The sequence below is a fragment of the Schistocerca gregaria genome, chromosome 1, assembly GCF_023897955.1.
Source record: "Schistocerca gregaria isolate iqSchGreg1 chromosome 1, iqSchGreg1.2, whole genome shotgun sequence".
Taxonomy (NCBI): domain Eukaryota; kingdom Metazoa; phylum Arthropoda; class Insecta; order Orthoptera; family Acrididae; genus Schistocerca; species Schistocerca gregaria.
Window position 1 is genome coordinate 106864928 of NC_064920.1, and position 26393 is coordinate 106891320.

The following is a 26393-nucleotide window of genomic DNA, read 5'->3' on the forward strand; positions in this document are numbered from 1 at the left end:
GCTCATTCCATTTTGCACCACTTTTATGGCATCATTAAGTTGCTCCTCTGTCCAATCAGCACAGCTGGATCCTTTTTGTCTTTTGTAAAATGTAGGCATCTTTGCCTGGAACAATGGTGGTAGTTAGAACATTTACTTTTTTAACCACTGACAAACCAAACTGCACTCACAAAGAAATATATAAAAACTAATTGATAAATTAATGATATTATTGAGATGTCAGATAAAACAGAATAAAACTCTCACATGGGATAGGAAATGCTAACATTTCATGACTTGTGAAAAACCCTGGTTGGGATGAACCTAAATAAAAGCTTTACACTTTACATATTTTACACATAAGAAAGTCCTTCACCATATCACCACTGCCCGAGTTCACCATTTCTCCCATTTGATATGGGTGAAAAGGTGAAGAGCATGGCAAGAAGTTCAAAGCACTAGATGCAACAATTTCTAGGTTGTGTAGTACATAAACAGTATAAGAAGGCAGACTACATCAAAAAATACCCCGTGGACTACACTACCTGAAGTAACATCTACAAATGCATGCAGCATATAAAAATCATTTAGCATCAAAAACAGTTTTGTACCAAGTACTTACGGTTTTTAAAACAGAACTGATTTTCAACATGTGCACACTGCACAGATGACCAGAGACAGTTGGCATGCAGACATACTGAGACGTCTGTTTAACCAGTAAAGAAGTAAAGCAATTCACCATTTCATCCAATTCACCATATCATTCTGACTTACACTATTAGTGAATAAAATGATGTTCTTATGGTAACTAAAATTAATGATAATATAATTAATTTATTAAGGATGGTTCAGAAATTGACATTTTGATTGAAGTGTATTATGTTGGCGGCCAGTACCACAGAAGACTTGATACATACACAATGACTTATTGATCTGTATAAAATAAAAGCATCATAACTTCTGAACAGTTTGCATTAGGATGTTCAAAATGATAGGCTGGCCATGGGGTATGATGGGAATTTTGATGTGAATATGGTTTGGTTTAGCAACAAAGCCAGCCCACTTTCATTTTAATGGGTTTGTCAGTAAGCAAAATAGGTGCATTTGGGGGACTGAGAATCTGCATTTTGCAATCAAGAAGTCTCTTCACCCTCAACGAGTGACTGCGTGGTGTGCAATGACCAGTCACTGAATAATTGGTGTGATATTACACAATGGCAAGGTGACTACCAAACAGTAAATGAAGGTTTTGGAAGATGATTACATCCCCATTATCCAAAGTAACCCTGATGTGGTTCACGCAAGATGGAGCTCAACCACATCAAAGCAGGAGACTGTTTGACAACCTTGAGGAGCACTTTGGGGACCACATTCTGGCTCTGGGGTACCCAGAGGCCACTCGCATGGCCCTTGATTGGCGCCATATGCTCTGAATCTGAACACATGTGACTCCTTTTCATGGGGCTATATTAATGGCACGGTGTACAGCAATGCCTCCAAAAACATTGCTGAACTGAAAACAGTCACACAGGAGGTCATCAACAGCATCAGTGTTCCGACACTTCAGCAGGTAATGCATAATTTCGCTACTTGTCTGTGCTGTGTCATTGCCAAGGATGACAGGCATATCAAACATGTCTTAACCTAAATACGAATATCTGTAGTGACATTTACATGTTAAAAAAGTGTGTATATGTAGTAGTTTGTAACTAATTTACTTTTTTTCCTATAGTTAATAACTGTCACCCTGTATTAACAATATTTGTAGAAAGATCTATTTTAATTTTAAAAAATGAATCTGTTTGGAAAATATTGTCAAAATCTTATTAGCAACTGCAGCATAAGTGCGGTAGATGTTCTCAAATGAATTCTGTAGTCAGATCAAAACTAAATTGAAATAAATTTCTATTAATGTAGTGTGTAACATAGATTTTTGCAAATATCTGGTCCTAATGATAAAATGTGTAATTGCATTTTGAAAATTTCATTCACTGGTTAAAACTCATACAGCCCTGCTCCAAAAAAAATTTTTAGTCATGCTGTAGGTGTTTGTAAGTGGCCCGGAGTGATTAATTTTGACGTAAAATTTCACAATTTAGACACATCGAGTTACAGTCAATTCATTACAGTTACACCATTGTCTGCATACAAGTTATCATTTCTGCTTTCTGAGTTCATCGCAGAGGATGTAACAGCAAGAAGCATCATTCACCTCTCACAGTCTTGTTAAGGAACCTACCACCCTCACAATCACAACATGAAAGAAACTGTTGTCATATTCAGTCTCCTGCACTTCAAGTCAGGAGTGAACATTCAAGGCACCCACATTGCACATAGTTTTCAGCCCTGTAGTTCTGTACATGCTCTTACACTGACCTGAGAGCATTGTCTGTTTACCTGATGATATTCTCTGATGATTTCATCAATCCAATTCTGGCACATCTCATCAGTTGCCTTACAGGGTCATCCACTCACAATCGCCATTGTACACAGCTTTATTTCTTTTGTGGATTTAAATGGGAGGTGGTTTCTGCTGTTAGAAACTACATGCTGTTTCTCACACTCTGACAAAGTTACGTCACACACTGCCATTTTACACACTTCAGTTGGGAGTTCTGTAGCAGCAAAGGATTGCAGTTTGTATCAGTGAAGTGGAAAAGTTGACAAAGTAATATGCATGGCATGTAATACCTAGTCCAATATTGAGAACAGAACAAGAAATGCAGTAGCATTTCATTTCAGCATGCCCTTGAAATTTCTTCTCTTCTTTCCCTCCATCTAATTCACTGGCTGAGATAACTGCTTTTATGAATTGGTAGTGAAGCCTTCTTGTTTACTATAATTATCACACTTAGTTTAGAGGACATTTTCACATATACACACTTAATTTGTCAGATTGCGAGCTGTAGCAATTTACAGAAATAAAAATTTACGATTCAATTTACTCCATGGATTTTTCAATTTTGAAATATGTGTCCCTTTTGTACTAAAATACTTCACAGACATCAACAAAGGATTTGAGCACTTCTTTCAATGCACTTTGACCTGTATTCAGATGTATTAATTCCTGCAAAGTTTTTTTGTATGCATTTACAGTTAAACAAATATGGGATTGACGTCTGCATTATTTAAAAAACTTTTAATGCACTTTCATAGGGCACACTTTGTATGGCAGTTGCACTTATGTATGGTTACTTAATTTAATATTATTTTTTCTAATTGGGGCGACTGTTAACACTTGCTTTTCTGCAGATGAAATAAAATTGATTTTCAGGCTTGTAGGCCTTCACACAAGCACTAACACAGTGTGAAAATGATCAAAACATGCATAACTTTTCACAAATACATAATTTTGACAAACTAACAGGCAACAATAGAGTATCACATAATGCTCAACACTCACACTGACTGACTCACTTGGGCTCAAGCACCTGTCCATTTAATCACTACAAAAATTTGTTTCTTGGATGTCATTATAAACAAGGTTTGTGCAACTTACCAATAGAGTCTGTGTGAGGAATTTTGAAAGAGGGATAAAACAAGGACCAACTTTTTAAAAACATTGTCTTCACTAAAAGTAAATGGTTTAAATTGTGTTGTTGTTGACACATTTCTTCTGTGTGTAAAAATCTTGATTTCATTATCATTCTATAAACTCATAATATTTTGCACACTTATTTGAGTAATGTAGTTTAATTGACCGTTCCTCACAAGTGACTTCTAATCAAACTGCGGACCTATGGGGTATCAGTTGTGCGACTGGATTCGTGATTTCCTGTCAGGAAGATCGCAGTTCACAGTAATAGATGGCAAATCATCGAGTAAAACTGAAGTGATATCAGGTGTTCCCCAGGGAAGCGTCCTAGGACCTCCGCTGTTCCTGATCTATATAAATGACCTGGGTGACAATCTGAGCAGTTCTCTTAGGTTGTTCGCAGATGATGCTGTAATTTACCATCTAGTAAGGTCATCCGAAGACCAGTATCAGTTGCAAAGCAATTTAGAAGAGATTGCTGTATGGTGTGGCAGGTGGCAGTTGACACTAAATAATGAAAAGTGTGAGGTGATAGACATGAGTTCCAAAAGAAATCCATTGGAATTTGATTACTCGATAAATAGTGCAATTCTCAAGGCTGTCAATTCAACTAAGTACCTGGGTGTTAAAATTACGAACAACTTCAGTTGGAAAGACCACATAGATAATATTGTGGGGAAGGCAAGCCAAAGGTTGCGTTTCATTGGCAGGACACTTAGAAGATGCAACGAGTCCACTAAAGAGACAGCTTACACTACACTCGTTCATCCTCTGTCAGAATATTGCTGCGCGGTGTGGGATTCTTACCAGGTGGGATTGGTGGAGGACATCGAAAGGGTGCAAAAAATGGCAGCTCGTTTTGTATTATCATGTAATAGGGGAGAGAGTGTGGCAGATATTATACGCGAATTGGGATGGAAGTAATTACAGCAAAGACTTTTTGGTCATGCCAAGATCTATTTACGAAATTTCAGTCACCAACTTTCTCTTCCGAATGCGAAAATATTTTGTTGAGCTCAACCTACATAGGTACGAATGATCATCAAAATAAAATAAGAGAAATCAGAGCTCGAACAGAAAGGTTTAGGTGTTCGTTTTTCCCGCGCGCTGTTCGGTAGTGGAATGGTAAAGAGATAGTATGATTGTGGTTCGATGAACCCTCTGCCAAGCACTTAAATGTGAATTGCTGAGTAGTCATGTAGATGTAGATGTAGATGTAGATGTAGACCATGTTATCGCCATTTTTTCTACCATTTAGAATACAGTATTAGTTATGTTGTTTCAATGTTCGATAAGTGAAATGTTTTTTACACAACAGAGTTATCCTAGTGCTTAGAACAATGCAAAAAACACTATTAAAAACTTGCAACAATTTATCCATAGACAACAAGTTTTTACACTCTCTTGCTCTGCTCCATGCATAATTTTAATGCAGGAGATTTTTGCAAGGTGTGTAATGTGGCATAATAAGAACACTGTAATTAAGTAGGCAATGCCAAGAATGGTCCTGATAAACAGGTAGTGTATAGAATGAATGCTTTGTACATTACTTTTTATATTGTCAATTACTTGCTTTGTACATTACTGTTCATATTGTCAATTACTGTTTATATTGTCAGTCATAATTGCACTGAAATATTAAGTTGAGCGTTCACACTTACAAATAAGCTTTCCCATAGATATCAAATTGTCACTATTTTACATAAATGCACTTTCATAGAATATTCCAGAAAAACAGCCAAGTACCTGCTATTGTTAACAGCATTCCTATATTATATATCTTGGAAATGACTGTTGTAAAGTGTCAATAAAAAGAAAGGCTCTACGAGGACAACAGCATTAAAATTGTAATGTAATTAAAACATAAACAATGTCTCTCCCAGATTGATTGTTTCAAATAGGTATTTTACTAAATTTGCATCTTCTGCACTTGTGTTCACAGAAATCATGTGAAACAATTTTTAAGAAAAGGATTATGTATCCAAACTCTTACAAAATTGCAGATGCCAGTTGTAAAACAATATGGGATATAGGTCTGCAAACACTTTTTGTTTATTTGGTTACACAAACTAGCTTCAGTGAAATATTATTATAAAATGGACTTCATCCTAAAACTTGAAATATTACTATCACTTCATTACATTACAAACTAACATTATTATATGTGTATTGTTTGGTTCCAGATAATGTGTGAATATTTTATAGTATTTTTCTGTTTTAAATGCAGTGCATAATTACAAATGGAATTTGCATTTGTATTGTCATACAGTTTTGGCAGGTACTAGGTTGTAACATATTCTGTTGTGGCTTTAGTTACTCCAAAAAAACATGGAAAACGCTTAACTTTCAACCTGGCAGTAAATCAAATACTACTCCATCTTCCTGTTGACTTGTTCTGTGAGATGTAATTCATATCGTGATAAAATCTTAAAAGCTGTCTCAGGGACTGTGATGTTACCTTTTATGGGGGAAGGGGACAAAGGTTGGTGGACGGAGGGGGGGGGGAGTAAGTATATGGTCTTTTGTGTGTGTGTGTGTGTGTGTGTGTGTGTGTGTGTGTGTGTGTGTGTGTGTGTGTATGTGTGTGTGTTTTGCATGGGCAGGTGGGTGGTTGAACAAAGGCACAAACATGTGTTGTTTGTGTTCTGTGTCCTCTGAGTTCTCTTAAGGCAGTAAAGAGGCTGTTACTGCAAGGAATTGTGTTAATTTGTTATTTATTACACTTCTGCTTCCACTATAGCCTTTTGTATGTGTTAGTTTTCTTCTAATGTTAATTTACAATCTAAGCTCTTCATGCATCTTAGAATGTGTAGATCAGTTTTAGATTTGTGGGATGGTGGTATTTTGTTTATTAAGTGTTCTGAGAAATTGGAATGTTTGCTGTCACTCTTTATAGCTCTCATGTGCTCTGTGTACCTTGTTCAAAAATTCCTGAATGCATGTCCTATGTACAGGGGTTGACAAGAATAGTATATGTGTTGATACATTCCTTCATTGCTGGAGTTCAGCTGTCTGCTTCTTCATTATATTTCCAATTCTGTGTACTGTTTCATTGTTTTGTGTTAGTGTGCAGCATGAGTCTCTTTTTTTTTTTTTTGGTGTGGTGTGGTGTGAAATGCTGTGCTGTGTTTGGTGTCATCTGCCTCTTGTATTTCCTGAATGAAGTACACAGAGCACATGAAAGCTCTTAGTGACAGCACACACCATAGTTTTGCAGTACACCTGATAAAGGAATACCATCCCACACATAAAAAAAAATCTTATGTACACATTCTGAAACACAGCAACAGCTTGCACTGGAAATTGTTTGAGGAAATTATTACATACAAAAGATTATAGTGGAAGGAAGAAACATAATAAATGAACACTCAGTGCCCTGGATGTTGGGCTCGTAACATGTTGTGCCCCCTTGTTTTTGGCAACAGTTTGGCAGTGGCCATTCATTCTAATGGACAGCTGGCTGGTTGTATTACCAATGTAAAACACTGTGCAGTGGTTGCAACAGAAATAGAATATCACATGGCTGCTTTCACAGGTGGCCCAGCTTCTGATGGGGCTAGGGTAAGCCTGTGATGGGACTGGAGTAGGTGGTGCTGAGTGGGTGGATTGGGCACGTTTTTCATCTGGGTCTTCCACAAAGAGTATGATCCCCATGGTAGGTGATTGTGGATGGGAGTGGCATAGGGATGGACAAGGATGTTGAGAAGATTGGGTGGGCAGTGGAACACCTCTTTGGGAGGGGATAGGAGTATCTTAGGTAGGATGTCTCTCATTTCTGGGCATGATGTTATATGATCAAAGCCCTGAGAAGAACATGGTTCAGTCATTCCAGACCTGGGTAGTATTGGTTGACAAGGAGAGTACTTCTTTGTGATTGGTTCTTGGGGTGGATGTAAGGATCAGGTGTGTGTAGGGATATGGCACAAAAGATCCTTTGCATATTAGGTTTGGAAGTTATTGCCTGTCTCAGAGGGCCTTTGTGAGGCCTTCAGCATACTCGGTGATGGAGTTCTCATCACTGCATGTGTCTGCCATGGGTAACCAGGCTGTATGGTAGGGATTTTTTGGTGTGGAAGGGGTATCAGCTGTCAAAGTGCAGATACTGTTCATGATTGTTGGGTTTGATGTGGACCGAGATGTGAATGAAGCCATCTGAGAGGAGGAAAGTGACATCCAGAAAGGTGGAAAGATGGTTGGAGGAGGACCAGGTGAAGTGGATGGGAGAGAAGGTGTTGAGATTGTGGAGGAATGAGGAAAAAGTGTCCAGGCCTTGGATCCAGTTTATAAAGATGTCATCAATAAACCAGAACCAGACCAGGGTTCAAAATGGCTCTGAGCACTGTGGGACTTGACATATGTGGTCATCAGTCCCCTAGAACTTAGATCTACTTAAACCTAACTAGCCTAAGGACATTACACACATCCATGCCTGAGGTAGGATTCAAACCTGTGACCGTGGCAGCCTCACAGTTCTAGACTGAAGTGCCTAGAACTGCTAGGCCACCACAGCCGGCCCAGACCAGGGGTTTGGGATTTTGAGAAGATAGGAATTTTTGCTCTACATGGCCTGTGAAGAGACAGGCATAGGAGGCTGCCATGAATTTGTTCGTATACCTTCCCTTCGAAGGTGAAGTATTTATGGGTTAGGATGTAGTTGGTTAGGTGTGTGAAGAATGAAGTGGTGGGTCTGGAATCAGCAAGGCATTGGGCGAGGTAGCACTCTGTCATGACAAAGCCATGGGCATGAGGGATATTTGTGTTGCATCAACAGTGACAAGGAAGAAAGAAGTAATGGTGTGGGGAATGGAGGAGAGCCTGTACAGGAAGTAACTTTAATGTGGGAGGCTAGGTCTTGGAAAGTGGTTGCAGATGTTGGTGAACAAGGGCTGAGATTCTTTCACTGGGGGCACTGTATCCAGCCACAATGAGGTGCCTGGGATTGTTAGGTTTGTGGATTTTGGGGAGCATGTAGAAGGTGGTGTGCAGACTGTTGTTGGGGTGAGTAGTGAGAAAAATTCAAGGGAGAGGTTCTGGGAAGGGCCTAAGCTTTTCAGCATTGATTGAAGTTATGTTGGGCTTCTGGAATGGTGTCACTTTGGCACAGCTTGTAGGTGGAGATGTCAGAGAATTAGTGGAGGCCCTCTGCCAGGTGGTCACTTTGGTTCATTGCAACAGAGGTGGAACCTTTGTCTACCAGGACAATGATAAGGTCAGGATCCATTTTTAGGTTGTGTAGGGCAGTTGTTCTTTCTGCTGAAAGGTGCTTGTTCTTAGGGACAGACCTGGGATAGGATGATGAAGCCAAGTTGGAAGTTCAGAATTCCTGGTAGGTGACCAGGGGATGGTTAGATGGGAGTGTGGGAAGGTCATGGGTGGATGGTGGTATGAACTGGGACAGACAGGGTTCAATGTTAGCATTGGATTGGCTTTGGTTGGAGGGGTTGGTGGCAAAGAAGTTTTCCACTGTAAGGTGTGGGAGAATGAGAGTAGCTCTTTCACAAGTCCAGCATGGTTAAACCTGGCAGTAGTACAGTAGTACTGAATATGAGGCCTTTGGATAGGAATGAACTTCTGTGATACTGAGGATTTTGGTGGAGAGGCTAACAACAGTGTTCTGGGACTGTTAGCTTGAAAAGGTCGGCTAGACATGATGCGAGTGCTATGAGGGGTTGATGAGGAGGAACACTGTGAGGAGAATTGCAGTTGGATGTGGTGCTCAAAGGCAGGAGTAGGACTTCGGTAGGCGTATAAGTTGTGGAGGCAGTGTTTGGAATGTTCTTCTAGATGTTGGAGTGCCAGGATTTCAACTTGGGTGATGAGGTGTAGGTAGTGGATCTTGCATAGCAACAATAGTTTGCAGAGGGGTGGTGGTGTTTCAAGGATGCTGGTGCCATGGACACATGTTTTTGTTTGTGAGGGAAAGGTTGTGACAGAACCTGAAAAGGTGAATGTCATTGTGAAAGGAGGGGTGGTATCCAGAAAGAGGAATTTTTATGGTTAAGCCATTGGGAGGGAGGAGGGGGGTGGGGTTCTATAGCTTAGGTGCCATTTAAGGAACAAGATATGGGACAGGGCTTTGGCTAGAGATAGGGGAATTTTCTGAACTGTTTGGGATCAGGTACAGAGGGAGCCGGCATCAGTGGTGACAAGCAAGGTGTGTGGTGGGAGTGGGATGGGCACAGATTTTAGACGATCTAGGAAATGGCTGGCATCTTTGATATGGGAGGGAACTCTTTTACGGTGGGTTGCAAATGCTGATGAACATTTCCTCAGATGATGACAACCTGATTCCAAACCTATGACACCCTTCCAACTCACCTTAATCAACTTTATACATACGAACAACTAGTTCACCTTTGAGGAGTTGACATACAAACAGATCACGGGTATGGTCATGGGAACCAGGATGGTTCCTTCCTATGCCAACTTGTTCATGGGTTGTTTGGATGGGGCTTTCCTGGGATGCATAAGTCTTTAGCCCACAGTTCGGTTTAGATACATTGATCACATCTTTACCATACGGACTCATAGTAAGGCTGACCTGTTAAAATTCCTGGAACCTCTTAATACCTTCTCCCAATTAAATTTCACATGGTCCTATTCTGAACCCTGTGCCACTTTCCTTGATGTTGATCTCATACTCACCAAAGGCCAGCTACACACTTCTGTCCACATTAAATCTACTAACAAACAACAGTACTTATATTTTGACAGTTGCCATCATTTCCATGTCAAACGTTCCCTCCCATACAGTCTTAGCATTCGAGGAAAACATATTTGTTTGGATGCAGACTCTTTACAGAAACACACCACCATTCTCACCTCAGCCTTCACTGGACATAAGTACCCCACCAGTCTAGTCCAAAAGCAGATTTCCTGGCCCATCACATCAAACCCTGGTACTGCTGATCCCTCCAAAAAAAGAACTTCGGAGCACACTGCTGGTCTCTCAGTATTATCTTGATCTGGAATGTATTAATCAGCTACTTTGGCAACCCAAGACTTCTCCACTCCATTTTAGTTTTCTACAGCTTTCATTTTCTGGCCTGTCTATTTTTCGCCATCGGCCTCCCACCCATGTTACATACAATGCACTTAGATTTTCACCCTTATTAACTTATGCACAATGTTTAAGCAGTAATCTCTGTTTTGCATATTACCCTGTGTTCCACCTTTAAGCTCTCAAGTTTTCAAATCTTATCCAATGTAGTCCCCACCAATCAGTCTTTCCTCCTCATCCCACATGGGTAACTCTCCTCCAAACTTTCTGAAATCTACTTCTTTTTCCCAACCTCTCCAGTCCTCTTCCTTCACCCCTCTTCCTTCCCCTTCAACCCTTCTGCCTGAAGAAGGAGCTATTGGCTCCAAAAGCTTGCCTAATTATAATCTTTTATGTATGTGTTCTGTCGCTACTTAGTGAGCAGGTTTTTTATTTATCCAAATAAATTAAATGGCATAATTTGTGTACCTGAGGAATGAATTCTCCAAGGATTTATTTTGTGTTAAGTAAGGAAGCCATGATGACAACAGAAGACATATGAATGAACATGAAAGCAGTAGAAATCAATGTTTCTACTGTTCAAGTAATTAACTGTAACATCAGGATGTGAGTTGCATTTTTGTGAAATTGATACATCATTTCTCATGGTGCATTTTTCACTTATGAAAAACATTTTGTGTCTAGTATTACACTTAGTCTCTGGTAAAGTTGACGTGTATGAAGGAGTATTATGTAACAACAGGCAATATGTGGTGATGAACTGTTGTGACCCAACTAAACAATTAAGTGAAATATTGTGCTACATTTATGAAATAGTTTCTACCACTTTCACATGATTGTGGTTAAGTCTGTGGTGGTTATTTTCATTAGAGTGCAATGTGGATTTTACGAAATAAAGTAATGATGAAGCTGATGATAATGAATTGGAGATTACTTTGAGCAAAATGATGTATTTTGGGAAACAAGAGAATGTGCTTCTGGTTAGGACTATGTTGTCCTGAAATTCAGTGAAGAACATTTTGGAAATTGTACAGAATGTTGGAAAGGGAATAAAACTTATTTTCAGTATAAGAAAGAAAGTATTATGTTTGAATATAATGGATGTCAGTACCACACAATTAAGACAAATTCATATGTGATATGAATTTATCTCAACAATGTGATCCAGATTGTGGTGCCTACATCCACAGGAACTGACTTATGTTGTAAACACTATATGAATTTCTTCATGTATTTTGTATTGATATATGAAATTACATGAAATATTGGCTCACATTCAGCTTTCACTGGTATTCGCCCATCTATACCTGGATCAGAATAACGAATTGATTGACAGCTACTTATTGACAGAACAGCTACATAGCATCAAGCAATTGGAGCACAAATTTGGTCATAGGCTCTCTCGCGTGTCAAAATATGCAATGCATAAGAAACAAAGTGCAACAATTAGAAGTGGAACTGCAGTCTGTTGACAGCTCACTTGTTTGCTTAACAGAACATTGGTGTAACGGTTCAGAATTAACAAATGTAGCACTACATTCATACATTCTAGCCTGTCATTACAGTAGAAACACTATGAAATGTGGTGGATCATGCATATACGTGAAAGAGGGGATTATGTATAAAATTAGGAATGACGTCATGGCATTAAGTGAAGATAAACACATAGAAATATCTGCTTTAGATATAAAAAACCTAGATGTATTCCAAAGACTAACAGTACTATGTATTTATCGTGCTCCCAGTAGTGACATGGACACATTCACTACAAAGTTAACCCAAGCATTAGATATGGTCTCCAGCCCCAAAGGCAAAATTATCATTTGTGGAGATCTAAACATTAACATGATGAACCCAGATATGTTGTACAATAATTTTCTGAACATTATGTATGCCTATGGTGTATCACCATTAATTAACACTGTCACTAGGATAACCAGACATTCAGCTTCAAGTATTGACCATATGCTAACAGACATAGAGAAAGATAGATGTGACGTTGTCATAGATGACCTTGGCATCGCAGATCATTCCAGTCAGTTATTAAAATTGGGTATAGAATTAGATAATAACACTAAAATACACAAGTACAGTAGGGTTTTCTCTAAGTCAAAAAGAGCTCCATTTGCTGCACTACTTAACAGTGAAACATGGGAGGAAGTGTACAGAGAATCTACTATAAATGGGAAGTTTTCAAAGTTTCTGTCAGTATTTAAGTTCAGGTTTGAAGAAGTGTTCCCTAAAGTTCTAAGAATCACTAAATCATGCAACAACAACAGCTGGGTAACCAATGGGATAAGGAAATCTGCTGAAACGCTCAAGCACCTCAGCTCAATGAAAAACTACCGTAATGATTCAGCATTTCATAACTATTATCATAGATACATAAAGATCTATAGAAAAGTATTGTTAGTGGCTAAAAGGTACCAAAATGACAAATTTATAGAAAAAGCCAGTAATAAAATCAAAGCAGCATGGAAAAATCACCAAACAAGAAACTAATAGGAAAAAATTAAAGCCAGTAAACATACAGTTTCAGCACAATGATACCAAAATAAATGATCCCAAAAATCTAGCAAACTTTGCCAATCAATATTTCAGTAACATAGCTACCAGACTGCAACAGAAGTTCAACAAAACAAAACAATCACAAACTCTGAACAAATTAGCACACACAATGATGCTACGACCAACCACAGCAGAAGAAGTATCCAATGTTGTGAGTAACCTAAAATGTAAAAATTCAGCAGGCATAGATGAAATACCTGTGTGCTTACTGAAGGACTGCATATACAACATCAAAGACCCATTAGTGCACATCATCAATGAATCCTTCTCCATGGGTTGCTTCCCAGAAATACTAAAGCATGCAAAAATCCTACCTATATATAAGAAAGGTGACCCAGAAATCATAGAAAACTACAGACCAATCTCATTACTGTCATCCTTTTCAAAAGTCATAGAGACCATAATGAAAAACAGGCTCATGGGGTACTTAACAAAGTTCAATCTTCTGAGTAAAGAGCAAATTGGTTTCCGGGCTGGCAAAAGCACAAATTCAGCTGTAGCTCACTTCTCAAATGTTATCCTCGAAGCACTAGACAAAGGAGACCACATAACAGGGATCTTCCTTGATTTGACCAAAGCATTTGACACGGTAGACCACACAATTTTGCTAAACAAACTAAATGCACTAGGAGTAAGAGGAGTAACAAACATGTGGTTTCATTCATACCTGCAAAACAGGGTCCAACAGGTGGAGATCACTCAAACCAACTCCAATCACACCTTTTCACACCTTTCAAACCCAGAATACATCAACATAGGAGTCCCCCAAGGAAGTGTGCTGGGCCCAATCCTCTTTTTAATATACATAAACGATTTTCCACAAAGTGTCAAACATGGTGAATCAGTACTGTTTGCTGATGACAGTAACATCCTAATCAAAGCTGAGTCGCCAAGTGCACTCAATGAAAAAGCTGAGGAAACACTTAAGCATGTATGCCAATGGATAGAGACTAATAAATTAACCCTAAATGTAAAAAAAAAACCAACAGTATTAGCTTCCACTTAAACAGAAAACCGAACAGTAGCAAGCTAAAAGTTAATGACGAGCACATAGAATGTGTACCATCAACAAAATTTTTAGGCATGCATGTCGACTCTCAACTAAATTGGACCAAGCACACTGCGGTACTTGGAAAGCGAATAGCTTCAGCATGCTATGCACGTAGGATTATAAATTCGGTGTGTAGTAGCCGGTGTACTAGAACTGCATATTTTGCGTATGTCCACTCTATAATTAGTTATGGCATAACCTTCTGGGGATCAACAGAGCAGAACAGACAAACAATATTTAAGTTGCAAAAACGGGCCGTACGAATCATAACAAAAAGTAGCAGTAGATCCCATTGCACAGAGTTATTTAAATCTTTGGGTATATTGACAGTTCCGTGTGAATACATTTTGCAGACAGTAATATACATAAAAAGACACATTGACCAGTTCCCGATAAACAGTTCCATACATGCACATGACACCAGACACAGACAACACTTACACCTCTATAGGAAAAACAAATCAAAAACTCAAAATAGCATGTTATATAATGGAATTAAATTATACAATAAACTTCCACAAGGGATCAAAGACATAAGCAAAATAGATAACCTGAGGAAATCGCTAAAAAAATATCTCTCGGAAAAGTGCTTTTATACTGTCAATGATTACTTGAGATGATGTGAATGCATAGAAATATGTAAAAATTAGCAACTGTGTCATTAAGTGGTTTAAAAATGCATCTTGTTATAATATTCATGAATTCCAATTGTGACAATTATAAATTTGTGTACCTATTGTATATACTCATGTTGACAACATCCATACAATCCTGATTGTCTACAGATGGATAAATAAATAAATAAAAAATAAAAATAAAGTTGTCATATTGCTCTGCTACCTCAACTGCCTATCAGTCAACTGTGGCCAACGATTGCAGTCTGTAACGTAATTGCCATGATTTTTTTTTTATATGGTTTGTTCCTCTGTGTAGTGCATTCCTGTTAAGAAACATGTGTGACTAAAATTGAAACTTCTTAGAAATGTGACCAGACTATTAAAATCCTGCAAAGCTAATTCAGCATTGCATATTAACAGAGATAGTATACACACTGTCAGTATGGGACTGTGGAGCTGCTGTTAGCGGAGCTGCATTTGGCTTACATGTAATGTCAAACTAACAACTGTCATCAGAATATTGTTTATTCTTAAATAGTATACAATTTAAAAAATCATTAATGTAGACAACAAACATGAAATACACAGTAACAGAGCCATGGTATATCCCTCTTTTTACTGGTGTATTGCTCACCTCTCCTTATTTTTATGCAAAAGCTTTAACTTAGTGCTTAAATAATATTTGAATAAACTGAGTGAATTATCTTAATACTGTAATTTTTGTTAAGTACATAGTGAGACATCAACTCAAATGCTTTGTTTAATTTAACAAGTTTTCAGACATAGATAACCTTTTTGCAGAGCCTTCATAAACATTATTTGCCAAAGGTTCAATTGCCTTTACAGTTGGCATGATAAACCTGAATCCGAACTGCTGCGCATTAAAATTTTTTTTTTGTTTCAAAATAGCAGTATGTCTGTTCATGTATACATTTTTCTATTATTTTGGATATGATTGGTACCGTTGAAATGGGTCTGTAGTTACCTGGAAGATTTGTATCACCTTTTTTATACATAGATAATGTACAATGATAAACCAAACCATTGTTACCACTGCCCACCACCACACTGGATGCCACCTGATGGTGCTGTGGGCATGTGACAATGTAACAAAAGCATGTAAGTGGAGCTGACATGGATGGGGGATCATTCTAGTGAAGATATAAGCTGCAAATGGGGAAATGCATTGAGGGGCAATATTTATTACACAGAGCCTGTGCTATGGATGAAAGTCCACGACTCTTCATACAACGAGAGGTTCAGTGGCTTGTCTGTTCTGTAAAGTAGGTTAGATGTTTATCTGTGGAACCTCTGGCCAGAGAGCATAATGCCAGTGCACACACAAATGTTTTGAAGCACTCTGTCCATTGTACATTGTTGAACATTTAGCTCTGCAGTAGACCATACCTATGTGCTCTCATGTTGACACAATGACATAGTCAATTATGACTGCAGTGGGCATGGGACCATCAGGATTTGACCACTGATCAATAAAAATGTGTCAGCCCATTGGGTGAATCACATTTTTGCTACAGTAGGTCAACAGTCATTTCCACAAATGCCGTCATCAAAGTGAACAGCAGCTTGAAACATGCACCACACCATGGACACAGGCTGGTGAGAAAAGTAACATGGTATGGGAGAGATTCTCCTGTTTTTGCATGGAACCTGTGGTAGTAATAAATGGCAAGCTGACAGTTGCAAACCACCTGCATCCCTTCATACTCGATGTCTTCCCTGACAGTGATTGCATCTTTCAGCAGTATAACTGTCTGTGAATCAGAGCCATAACCATGCTAAAAGGGTTTCAGGGGCACTAAAGCAAACACACGTTTACGTCTCGGCAACCAAATTCAGCTGATGTAAATTGTAAGGAACCCATCGATTCACTATTGAGCACTATCACCATGTACACAAATTGGCAGCAGCAAATTACATGATCTGTGCATAAACATCTAATGCCACATACCTCCACAAACCTACCAACAAACTTTCCAATCCCTGATATGCAGAATGAGTGATGTATTTTGTTCCAAAGACTGACAAACAAGCTATTAAGCAGGTGGTCATGATGTTTTGGTTCATCAGTAAGCTTAAGACATTATGCAAAAATTCATTCATCTAGTACTCAGACAGTGAGAGAAGCGGCATTTTTATTTCCTTAGCTATGCACTTTATGATGAAATTACTGAGTCCAAAATAGACTTATGTTTTGGAATTACTCAGTTTGTATAATGACTTATGAATGTCATTTATAATGATTAGGATGCAGGTAAATTTCTCACTTCTAAGATATAATTATTTGGTGGAACAGTGGTACTTGCACTATTTACAAAATTTATATTTATTTTAGAAATTTAAAATATGCTTCTCATTTGCACTGCAATTATGTGTAATATTAGTACAAAATCTTTTGGTTAAATTTGAACACATCTTATCTATTATGTGCTTTATCTTCAACAGAGAAATAAAAAAAGCATTTTGCAACTGTTTTATTATTATCCATTACATGAGACCAATCAGTTTCCTTTAACTGGTCTATAACATTATTTCTATTGGATTCTCCTGTTAAGTCTATATGTCACTTGCCTTTCTCCAATACTGGAGGGAGCTGAATTTTCCATTTGAAGTCACAGCCTTGCATGGTCTAATATTCTTCCTAAATGCATAACATTGCATTCAAGAGTGTCTCTATGTACATTGCTAATTACTAATTCAGGGTGTATACAAGGACAAGTAAAAAAAATCCAAATTTTTCCTGGGTTTCCCGGTTAAAGGTGCACTTTTTCCTAGGTGAAAATACACTTTTTCTGTGGTACGTAACAGTATACTTTCCCTCTAAACTATAAAACTTATCAATTCTTTCAGTCGTTAGGCTTTTATACTCCAGCACAGAACCAGCACATACCTAAAAAAGAAAAAAAAAGGCGTTTTAGAAAGATCTTTGATCTTCAGCAGGATGGTACACGGCATATTCTTGTATTATGATACACTTCATATTTTCGTATTACAAAAGTATAAATTCAAATTCCACCAAACAGCAAGCTAGTTTCTGAAGCATTGAAATTGAGTTTGTGACCTGCTCTTGTAAGCCAATCATACCTCATGTCATGTGATCACACCAGCTAATGACAGCAGATATTTGAAGCATAGGACATGCGTGAGGTAAAACAAGAGAAGCAAGCTTTCAAATATAATATTGATCATTTTTGCATGTTTTATAGTTTAAGATACATTGCACAATTGTGCCAGTAAATATTAAATACTGACACACATTTGTGGTCTTCTGGGAAAAATATTCTTCTAAGTGCCTGATCCTCAGAGTGTTAAGTTTTGTGATAGTCAAATGCTTTGCAGTTTAGGAAATTCATTGCACTTTCTCACACATAACGTAGTCTGTCTTGCATAATTTACTTTGAAAGAAATGCTTTTGAAACCACCATTTATAATATTTTGTCGCAACCTATTAGAAACAGGTTATTATCAGCATTTGCCAGATACAGCAAGAAAACAGGCATTATTGCTCATGCGCAACTACAATGAATTAGGAAGCCCATTGGTTCATATGCATATAGTGTTAAGAGTTCTTACATTATGTCATAAGGGAAACAGGACATCGAAGGATAGTCCACAAGCTATAAAATATCGCCAACAAGGACAGGATCATGTACAAAACAGATATAGCACTGCACTCTTGTTGAAACATGATTGTATTTCCATCATTTGTAGCATGAATTAAACTCTCAAAATTGGATACATTATTTCAAACATGCTGCACGATAACATTTTTGATCTATTTTACATATCTTTCGTAAATTAAGGCCAATATTTGACATTAATAGGCTTCTTTTGGCCAGTAATGCCCTGTGCTAGTTGGCTTTTTTTGTCCTCCATGCTTAGTTCCATAGTTGTCATTTTGCTTCTGAGGTAGCACAATTCCTTCGTTTCACCAACTTTTTTTTTTTTTTTTTTTGTCATCAGTCTACTGACTGGTTTGATGCGGCCCGCCATGAATTCCTTTCCTGTGCTAACATCTTCATCTCAGAGTAGCACTTGCAACCTATGTCCTCAATTATTTGATTGATGTATTCCAATCTCTGTCTTCCTCTACTACAGTTTCTGCCCTCTACAGCTCCCTCTAGTACCATGGAAGTCATTCCCTCATGTCTTAGCAGATGTCCTATCATCCTGTCCCTTCTCCTTATCAGTGTTTTCCACATATTCGATTCTGCGTAGAGCCTCCTCATTCCTTACCTTATCAGTCCACCTAATTTTCAACATTCGTCTATAGCACCACATCTCAAATGCTTCAATTCTCTTCTGTTCCGGTTTTCCCACAGTCCATGTTTCACTACCATACAATGCTGTACTCCAGACATACATCCTCAGTAATTTCTTCCTCAAATTAATGCCGGTATTTGATATTAGTAGACTTCTCTTGGCCAGAAATGCCTTTTCTGCCATAGCAAGTCTGCTTTTGATGTCCTCCTTGCTCCCTCCGTCATTGGTTATTTTACTGCCTACGTAGCAGAATTCCTTAACTTCATTGACTTTGTGACCATCAATCCTGATGTTAAGTTTCTTGCTGTTCTCATTTCTGCTACTTCTCATTACCTTCGTCTTTTTCCGATTTACTCTCAAACCATACTGTGTACTCATTAGACTGTTCATTCCATTTAGCAGATCAATTAATTCTTCTTCGCATTCACTCAGGATAGCAATGTCATCAGCGAATCGTATCATTGATATCCTTTCATCTTGTATTTTAATTCCACTCCTGAACCTTTCTTTTATTTCCATCATTGCTTCCTCGATGTACAGATTGAAGAGTAGGGGTGAAAGGCTACAGCCTTGTCTTATACCCTTCTTAATACGAGCACTTCGTTCTTGATCATCCACTCTTATTATTCTCTCTTGGTTGTTGTACATATTGTATATGACCAGTCTCTCCCTATAGCTTACCCCTATTTTTTTCAGAATCTCGAACAGCTTGCACAATTTTATATTGTCGAACGCTTTTCCAGGTCGATAAATCCTATCAATGTGTCTAGATTTTTCTTTAGCCTTGCTACCATTATTAGACGTAACATCAGGATTGCCTCTCTCGTGCCTTTACTTTTCCTAAAGCCAAACTGATTGTCACCTAACGCATTCTCAAATTTCTTTTTCATTCTTCTGTATATTATTCTTGTAAGCAGCTTTGATGCATTAGCTGTTAAGCTGATTGTGCGATAATTCTCGCCCTTGTCAGCTCTTGCCGTCTTCAGAATTGTGTGGACGATGCTTTTCCGAAAGTCAGATGGTATGTCGCCAGACTCATATATTCTACACACCAGCATGAATAGTCGTTTTTTGCCACTTCCCCTAATGATTTTAGAAATTCTGATGGAATGTTATCTATCCCTTCTGCCTTATTTGACCGTAAGTCCTCCAAAGCTCTTTTAAATTCCAATTCTAATACTGGATCCCCTATCTCTTCTAAATCGACTCCTGTTTCTTCTTCTATCACATTAGACAAATCTTCACCCTCATAGAGGCTTTCAATGTATTCTTTCCAGCTATCTGCTCTCTCCTCTGCATTTGACAGTGGAATTCCTGTTGTACTCTTAATGTTACCACCGTTGCTTTTAATGTCACCAAAGGTTGTTTTGACTTTCCTGTATGCTGAGTCTGTCCTTCCGACAATCATATCTTTTTCGATGTCTTCACATTTTTCCTGCAGCCTTTTCGTCTTAGCTTCCCTGCACTTCCTATTTATTTCATTCCTCAGCGACTTGTATTTCTGTATTCCTGATTTTCCCGGAACATGTTTGTACTTCCTCCTTTCATCAACTGAAGTATTTCTTCTGTTACCCATGGTTTCTTCGTAGCTACCTTCTTTGTACCTATGTTTTCCTTCCCAACTTCTGTGATGGCCCTTTTTGGAGATGTCCATTCCTCTTCGACTGTACTGCCTACTGCGCTATTCCTTATTGTTGAGTTAGAGAACTTCAAATGTATCTCATCATTCCTTAGAACTTCCGTATCCCACTTCTTAGCGTATTGATTCTTCCTGACTAATGTCTTGAACTTCAGCCTACTCTTCATCACTACTATATTGTGATCTGAGTCTACATCTGCTCCTGGGTACACCTTACAATCCAGTATCTGATTTCGGAATCTCTGTTTGACCATTATGTAATCTAATTGAAATCTTCCCGTATCTCCCGGCCTCTTCCAAGTATACCTCCTCCTCTTGTGATTCTTGAACAGGGTATTCGCTATTACTAGCTGAAACTTGTTACAGAACTCAATTAGCCTTTCTCCTCTTTCATTCCTTATCGCAAGCTCATAATCTCCTGTAACCTTTTATTCTACTCCTTCCCCTACAACTGCATTCCAGTCGCCCATGACTATTAGATTTTCGTCCCCCTTTACATACTGCATTACCCTTTCGATATCCGCATACACTTTCTCTATCTGTTCATCTTCAGCTTGAGACGTCGGCATGTATACCTGAACTATCGTTCTCGGTGTTGGTCTGCTGTTGATTCTGATTAGAACAACCCGGTCACTGAACTGTTCACAGTAACACACCCTCTGCCCTACCTTCTCATTCATAATGAATCCTACACCTGTTATACAATTTTCTGCTGCTGTTGATATTACTCGATACTCATCTGACCAGAAACCCTTGTCTTCCTTCCACTTCACTTCACTGACCCCTACTATATCTAGCTTGAGCCTTTGCATTTCCCGTTTCAGATTTTCTAGTTTCCCTACCACGTTCAAGCTTCTGACATTCTATGCCCTGACTCGTAGAACATTATCCTTTCGATGATTATTTAATCTTTTTCCCATGGTAACCTCCCCCTTGGCAATCCCCCGCCGGAGATCCGAATGGGGGACTATTCTGGAACCTTTTGCCAATGGAGAGATCATCATGACACTTCTTCAACTACAGGCTACATGTCCTGTGGATACATGTTACGTGTCTTTAATGCACTGGTTTCCATTGACTTCTGCATCCTCATGTCGTTGATCATTGCTGATTCTTCCACCTTTAACGGCAATTTCCCACCCCTGGGACTAGAGAGTGCCCTGAACCTTTATCCACTCCTCCGCCTTCTTTGACAATGCCATTGGCAGAATGAGGCTGACTTCTTATGCCAAAAGTCTTCGGCCACCAGTGCTGATTATTATCAAAATTTTCGGCAGTGGCGGAGATGAAACCCGGGACCGAAGACATTTTGATTATGAATCAAAGACTTTACCCTCCCCCCCTTTTTTTTTTTTTTTTAATATCTCATTTTGTTCCCTTTTGTTCGCTGCATCTGCTTGGGGCGGACGTTGTAAGACATCCATTTTAACTTTGTTGTTGATCGATTAGCTCAGATTTTTATTACAGAGGGCTGCTAACCCTCTGAGCGAACACGCTGAGCTACCGTGCTGGCTGCGGGTACAGTCCTCACCTAATTTATGATCCTCAATTTTGACGTCAACTCCACCACTAATTTCATTTCTGCTAATTGTCATTACCTCTTTCTTTGATTTACTCTCAAACTGTATTCTTCACTCATTGGACAACATCCCATTCAACATGTTCTATAATTCTTCCTCTCTTTCACAGAGGATAGCAATGTCATCAGGAAATCTTATTACATATTCTTTCATCCTGGATTTGAATCTCACTCCTGAATTTTCTCTTTTATTTCTGTTACTGCTCTTTTAATGCACAGACAGAACAGCATGAGATGAAAGACTTTATGCATGTCCCCTTTCTAATACAAGCACTTTCTGATCTTCAGTCCTATTTTTCCCTTCTTTGTTCCTGTATACATTCTATATTACCCATCTTTCCCTACAGATTAATCTGATTTTCCTCAGAATTTCAAACATTATACACCATTTTATAGCATCAGAAACCACTCTAGATGTATTAACCTGATGAACATGTCTTGATTTTTTCTGAAGTCTCACTTTCATTATCAAGCATACAATCAGAACTGTCAAAAATGGCTCTGAGCACTATGGGACTTAACATAATCAGAACTGTCCTCTGGTATCTGTACTTTTCCTAAAGCCAAACAGATTCTCATCTAACATATACTTAAATTTCTTTACTGCTATTCTGTACATCACTCTTGTCAGAAACTTGTGATGCTAAGCTGATTGTGTGATATTTCTTGCACTAAATGCCCTTGCTGCCTTCAAAATTGCATGGATTATATTTTCCAAAAGTCTGACAGTATTGTTGTCAACCCCCCTTCCTGCCACAGTCAGTTTGGGATTTCCAGTTGAATGTTATTTATGCCTTTAGCCTTATTTGAGTGCAAGCCTTCCAAAGCTTTGTTAAACTTACTACAAATCAGGATCACCCAAGTCTTCAAATTTTCTTTGATCATGTCATCAGACATGTCCTCCCACATCTAGAGGCCTAGTACTCTTTACACCTAGCAGTTCATGTCTCTGAGTTCAACACTGGAATCCCTTTTGCACTCTTTGTGCTGCTGCCTTTGCTCCTTATTTAAGAAAGGTTGCTTTGAGGTTTTTTTTTATATGCTGAATCAGTCCTTCCAACAACCATTTCATTTCTGATTTATTCACACTTTTTATGGAGTCATTTTGCCTTGGCCTCCCTGGTTTCCTACTTATTTCATATGTAAGTTACTTATTTCCTGCACATTTCTTACTTCCTCCTTTCGCTGATCAATTAATGTACTACTTCTGTTACTAGGTTTCTTCACAGCTACCTCCCCTGTACCTAAATTTGCCTTCCTAATTTCTGTGATTGTGTTTTTCAGATATTCCCATTCCTTTTCAATGGACTTGCCTATTGTGGTATCAATTAGCACACTATTTATGTCTCAGATAACTTCAAACAAACACCATTGTCCTCAGTAGCCCAATACCCACTTCCTTCACCGTTAATATTTCTGGACAATGCTCTTAAACTTCAGTCCATTCGCTGTCATTATTAAATTTTAATATGAATCTATATCTGCTGTTGGGCATACCTTACAACCCACTATCTGAGTTTGCAGTCTGTCAAAAAATGATGTAATCCAGCTAGAATCTTACCATGTCTCTAGGCCTCCTCCTCTTGCGAAGTGTATTCATTATTAATAACTGAAATTTACAGAATAGCTGAATTTATCTTTTTACTTTGTCACTCCTGTCACCAGACTTGCATTCTTCTACAACTCTGCTTTTTATTACTTCACCTACTACAGCATTTCAATCACTTGTGATTATTAGATTTCCATCCCCCGCACATGAACATTTCCGCATGTACTTTCACTGCATCTTCTGCTTGTGACACTGGCCCCTATACATGAACTATTATTGCTGACCTTTTTTCCTGTTGATTCTGATGAAAATAATCCTATTACTGAATTGTTCACTGTAGTGACCTGCACAGATCCACACCCATTATGTGGGTGTGTAGTCGTAATGCACACCACAGACGTCACAAGTTGCCGCTACTAGTTTGACAATTGACAGAGGCTGCCAAATGTTGATGAGCATACAGCCTCTCATCCATGCACTGAACCAGCTGGCTGACAGGTTTTAGAGATGGATGTTGCTAGCTCTAACTCAGTCATGTTTACTTTGACATATGAGGTCTGTTCAAAAAATTCCAGAACATTCATAATTTTGTGCCAATGGTTTGTTGAAGGGAAATGCCGTTGGCGTACCTGCACATACCTGAGTTTAATGTGTAACTACCAAAAGTTTGATTTTTGTATGTCTGTTAGTTAATTTTCAGTGCTGTATTGACTGGAATGTTGTAACACACAGTTTGCAAATTTCAAGATGGTAGAGTTAGGGTCGAGTGCATCAACATCGCTGACAAGGGATCAAATTTGACATTAGATCAGCAAATGAACTATGTTCAAGAAGCAGCTCTGTTATATAATGCTGAACTTCTATCCACCAAACCAGATTCACATTTGATCTTAGGAAGCATGTAATATCCTTGGCTACATAGCTACAATCACCTGTCAACACCATTATTGCACTTCGGCCACAGCTATTTATCATACATTGTAGATAGGCAGTATTTATTATCAAAGATGTCATGCTATAACCACGGGAGCAAGTAAACATAAAAAGGAGCAATCATCAAACTTTTCTCAATATGAGAAAGATTTGTTGCTGGAATTAGTGTTGGGCCAGTAGAAAAACGTAATTGAGTGCAATGAAAATAACAGATAAAGTCACTGTGGCCAACAAGGTAAAGGTGTGGAGAGAGGTAGCTTTTGACTTTAATTCTCATGTAAGTCTTATACCTTATGGACACTTCTGCAAGCTGTTGTATGTCTGCTTTCAACAGACCAGTTTCCTATGGCATAACATCTTAAGGTTAACAGCAACATGCAAATTGCAGTCAATAGTTGGTTTCTTTTGAATGGCCTCATCAGATGGTCTCTGAGCCTTAGTGCCAATTGAAACCTCAGCTTAAATGACTTGTTTTTTAACTCCAAGACTGGGTTCACACTTTCGTGGAACATACAGGGAGCTCGCTGGTTCTCTTCATTGACTTCCTCTGGGGACACATCTGAATGCTCAGAATTTTGTAAAGTAAATGAAAGGAAACAATGTATTCACATCCCACACAGGAGTTTGCCCAAATGTGGTCCAGACTGCTAGGAAAATGGCGAGTATTGTATGGTTTCAATAGTATGTAATGGCATGGTAATGCTATTATAATTTTCTTTATGACCAATAATGTAGAGAAAGTAGTAACAAAGGGAAAAAATTCAAGAACTGACATGTTCAAACATGTGATCTTTAGCAACACTACCTCTGCACCACTGAAATGAAAGTAACAGAAATATGTGGTTAGTGTCGTTCACAAACTTGCTTCTGTTCTCTTCATCAACACAGGTGGAACTGTCTTAGCAGTTTAAGGATTTGTCTGGTAGTTAACAATTCAATATGAATTGCACAGTTACTGTTATTCGAGTCAAAAGAGAACATTTAAGTGATGTTGAATCATTATTGGTTGCTGTCAAAATTCTCGTACTTAGCTATTCACTGGAAATGTTTTAAATTTTCCTTTCTGACTCTGCTATACATGCCTTTGAATGAATCACAGATTACGAGTTGTCTCCAAAGAGGTGTTATGGGATTCATCATTAATTATACATGGTAGTTGGTAATTTCCCTAACCTAACCTCCCTGATTTTTTTGGGATGGCAAAGTCACATATTTACTTGGCATTTTTGTGTTAATAACAATGTTTTTTTTATTATTATTTCAATTGGTATCAGCTAAAAGCAAAAGTGATGACTCATAGTGGCACTACACTATAAACTGATGATTATAGCTGAACCTGACTCTGAAATGCAAATTTTCACCAGTCAAATATGATCTAACTTCACAGTGATATGATCTAGAATTAACATTTATACAATCAGATTTCTGGGTTAAGTTTGATGTAAGGTAATTTTCTATCTTTACCTACAGTTAAATGATTCATTCGATGGCACCTTAGGGGAGCAATCCTTCTGCATTGAATTTTGCTGGAAACTCAGCAAACACACTTCACTCAATAACAGAGTAGGTCTACTGTGTGTCCAATGAGAAAAAGATACACATACGGCTTAACCAATCCATGCCTACTGTCAGTAGGTGTGTACAATCTGTTTCCACATATTG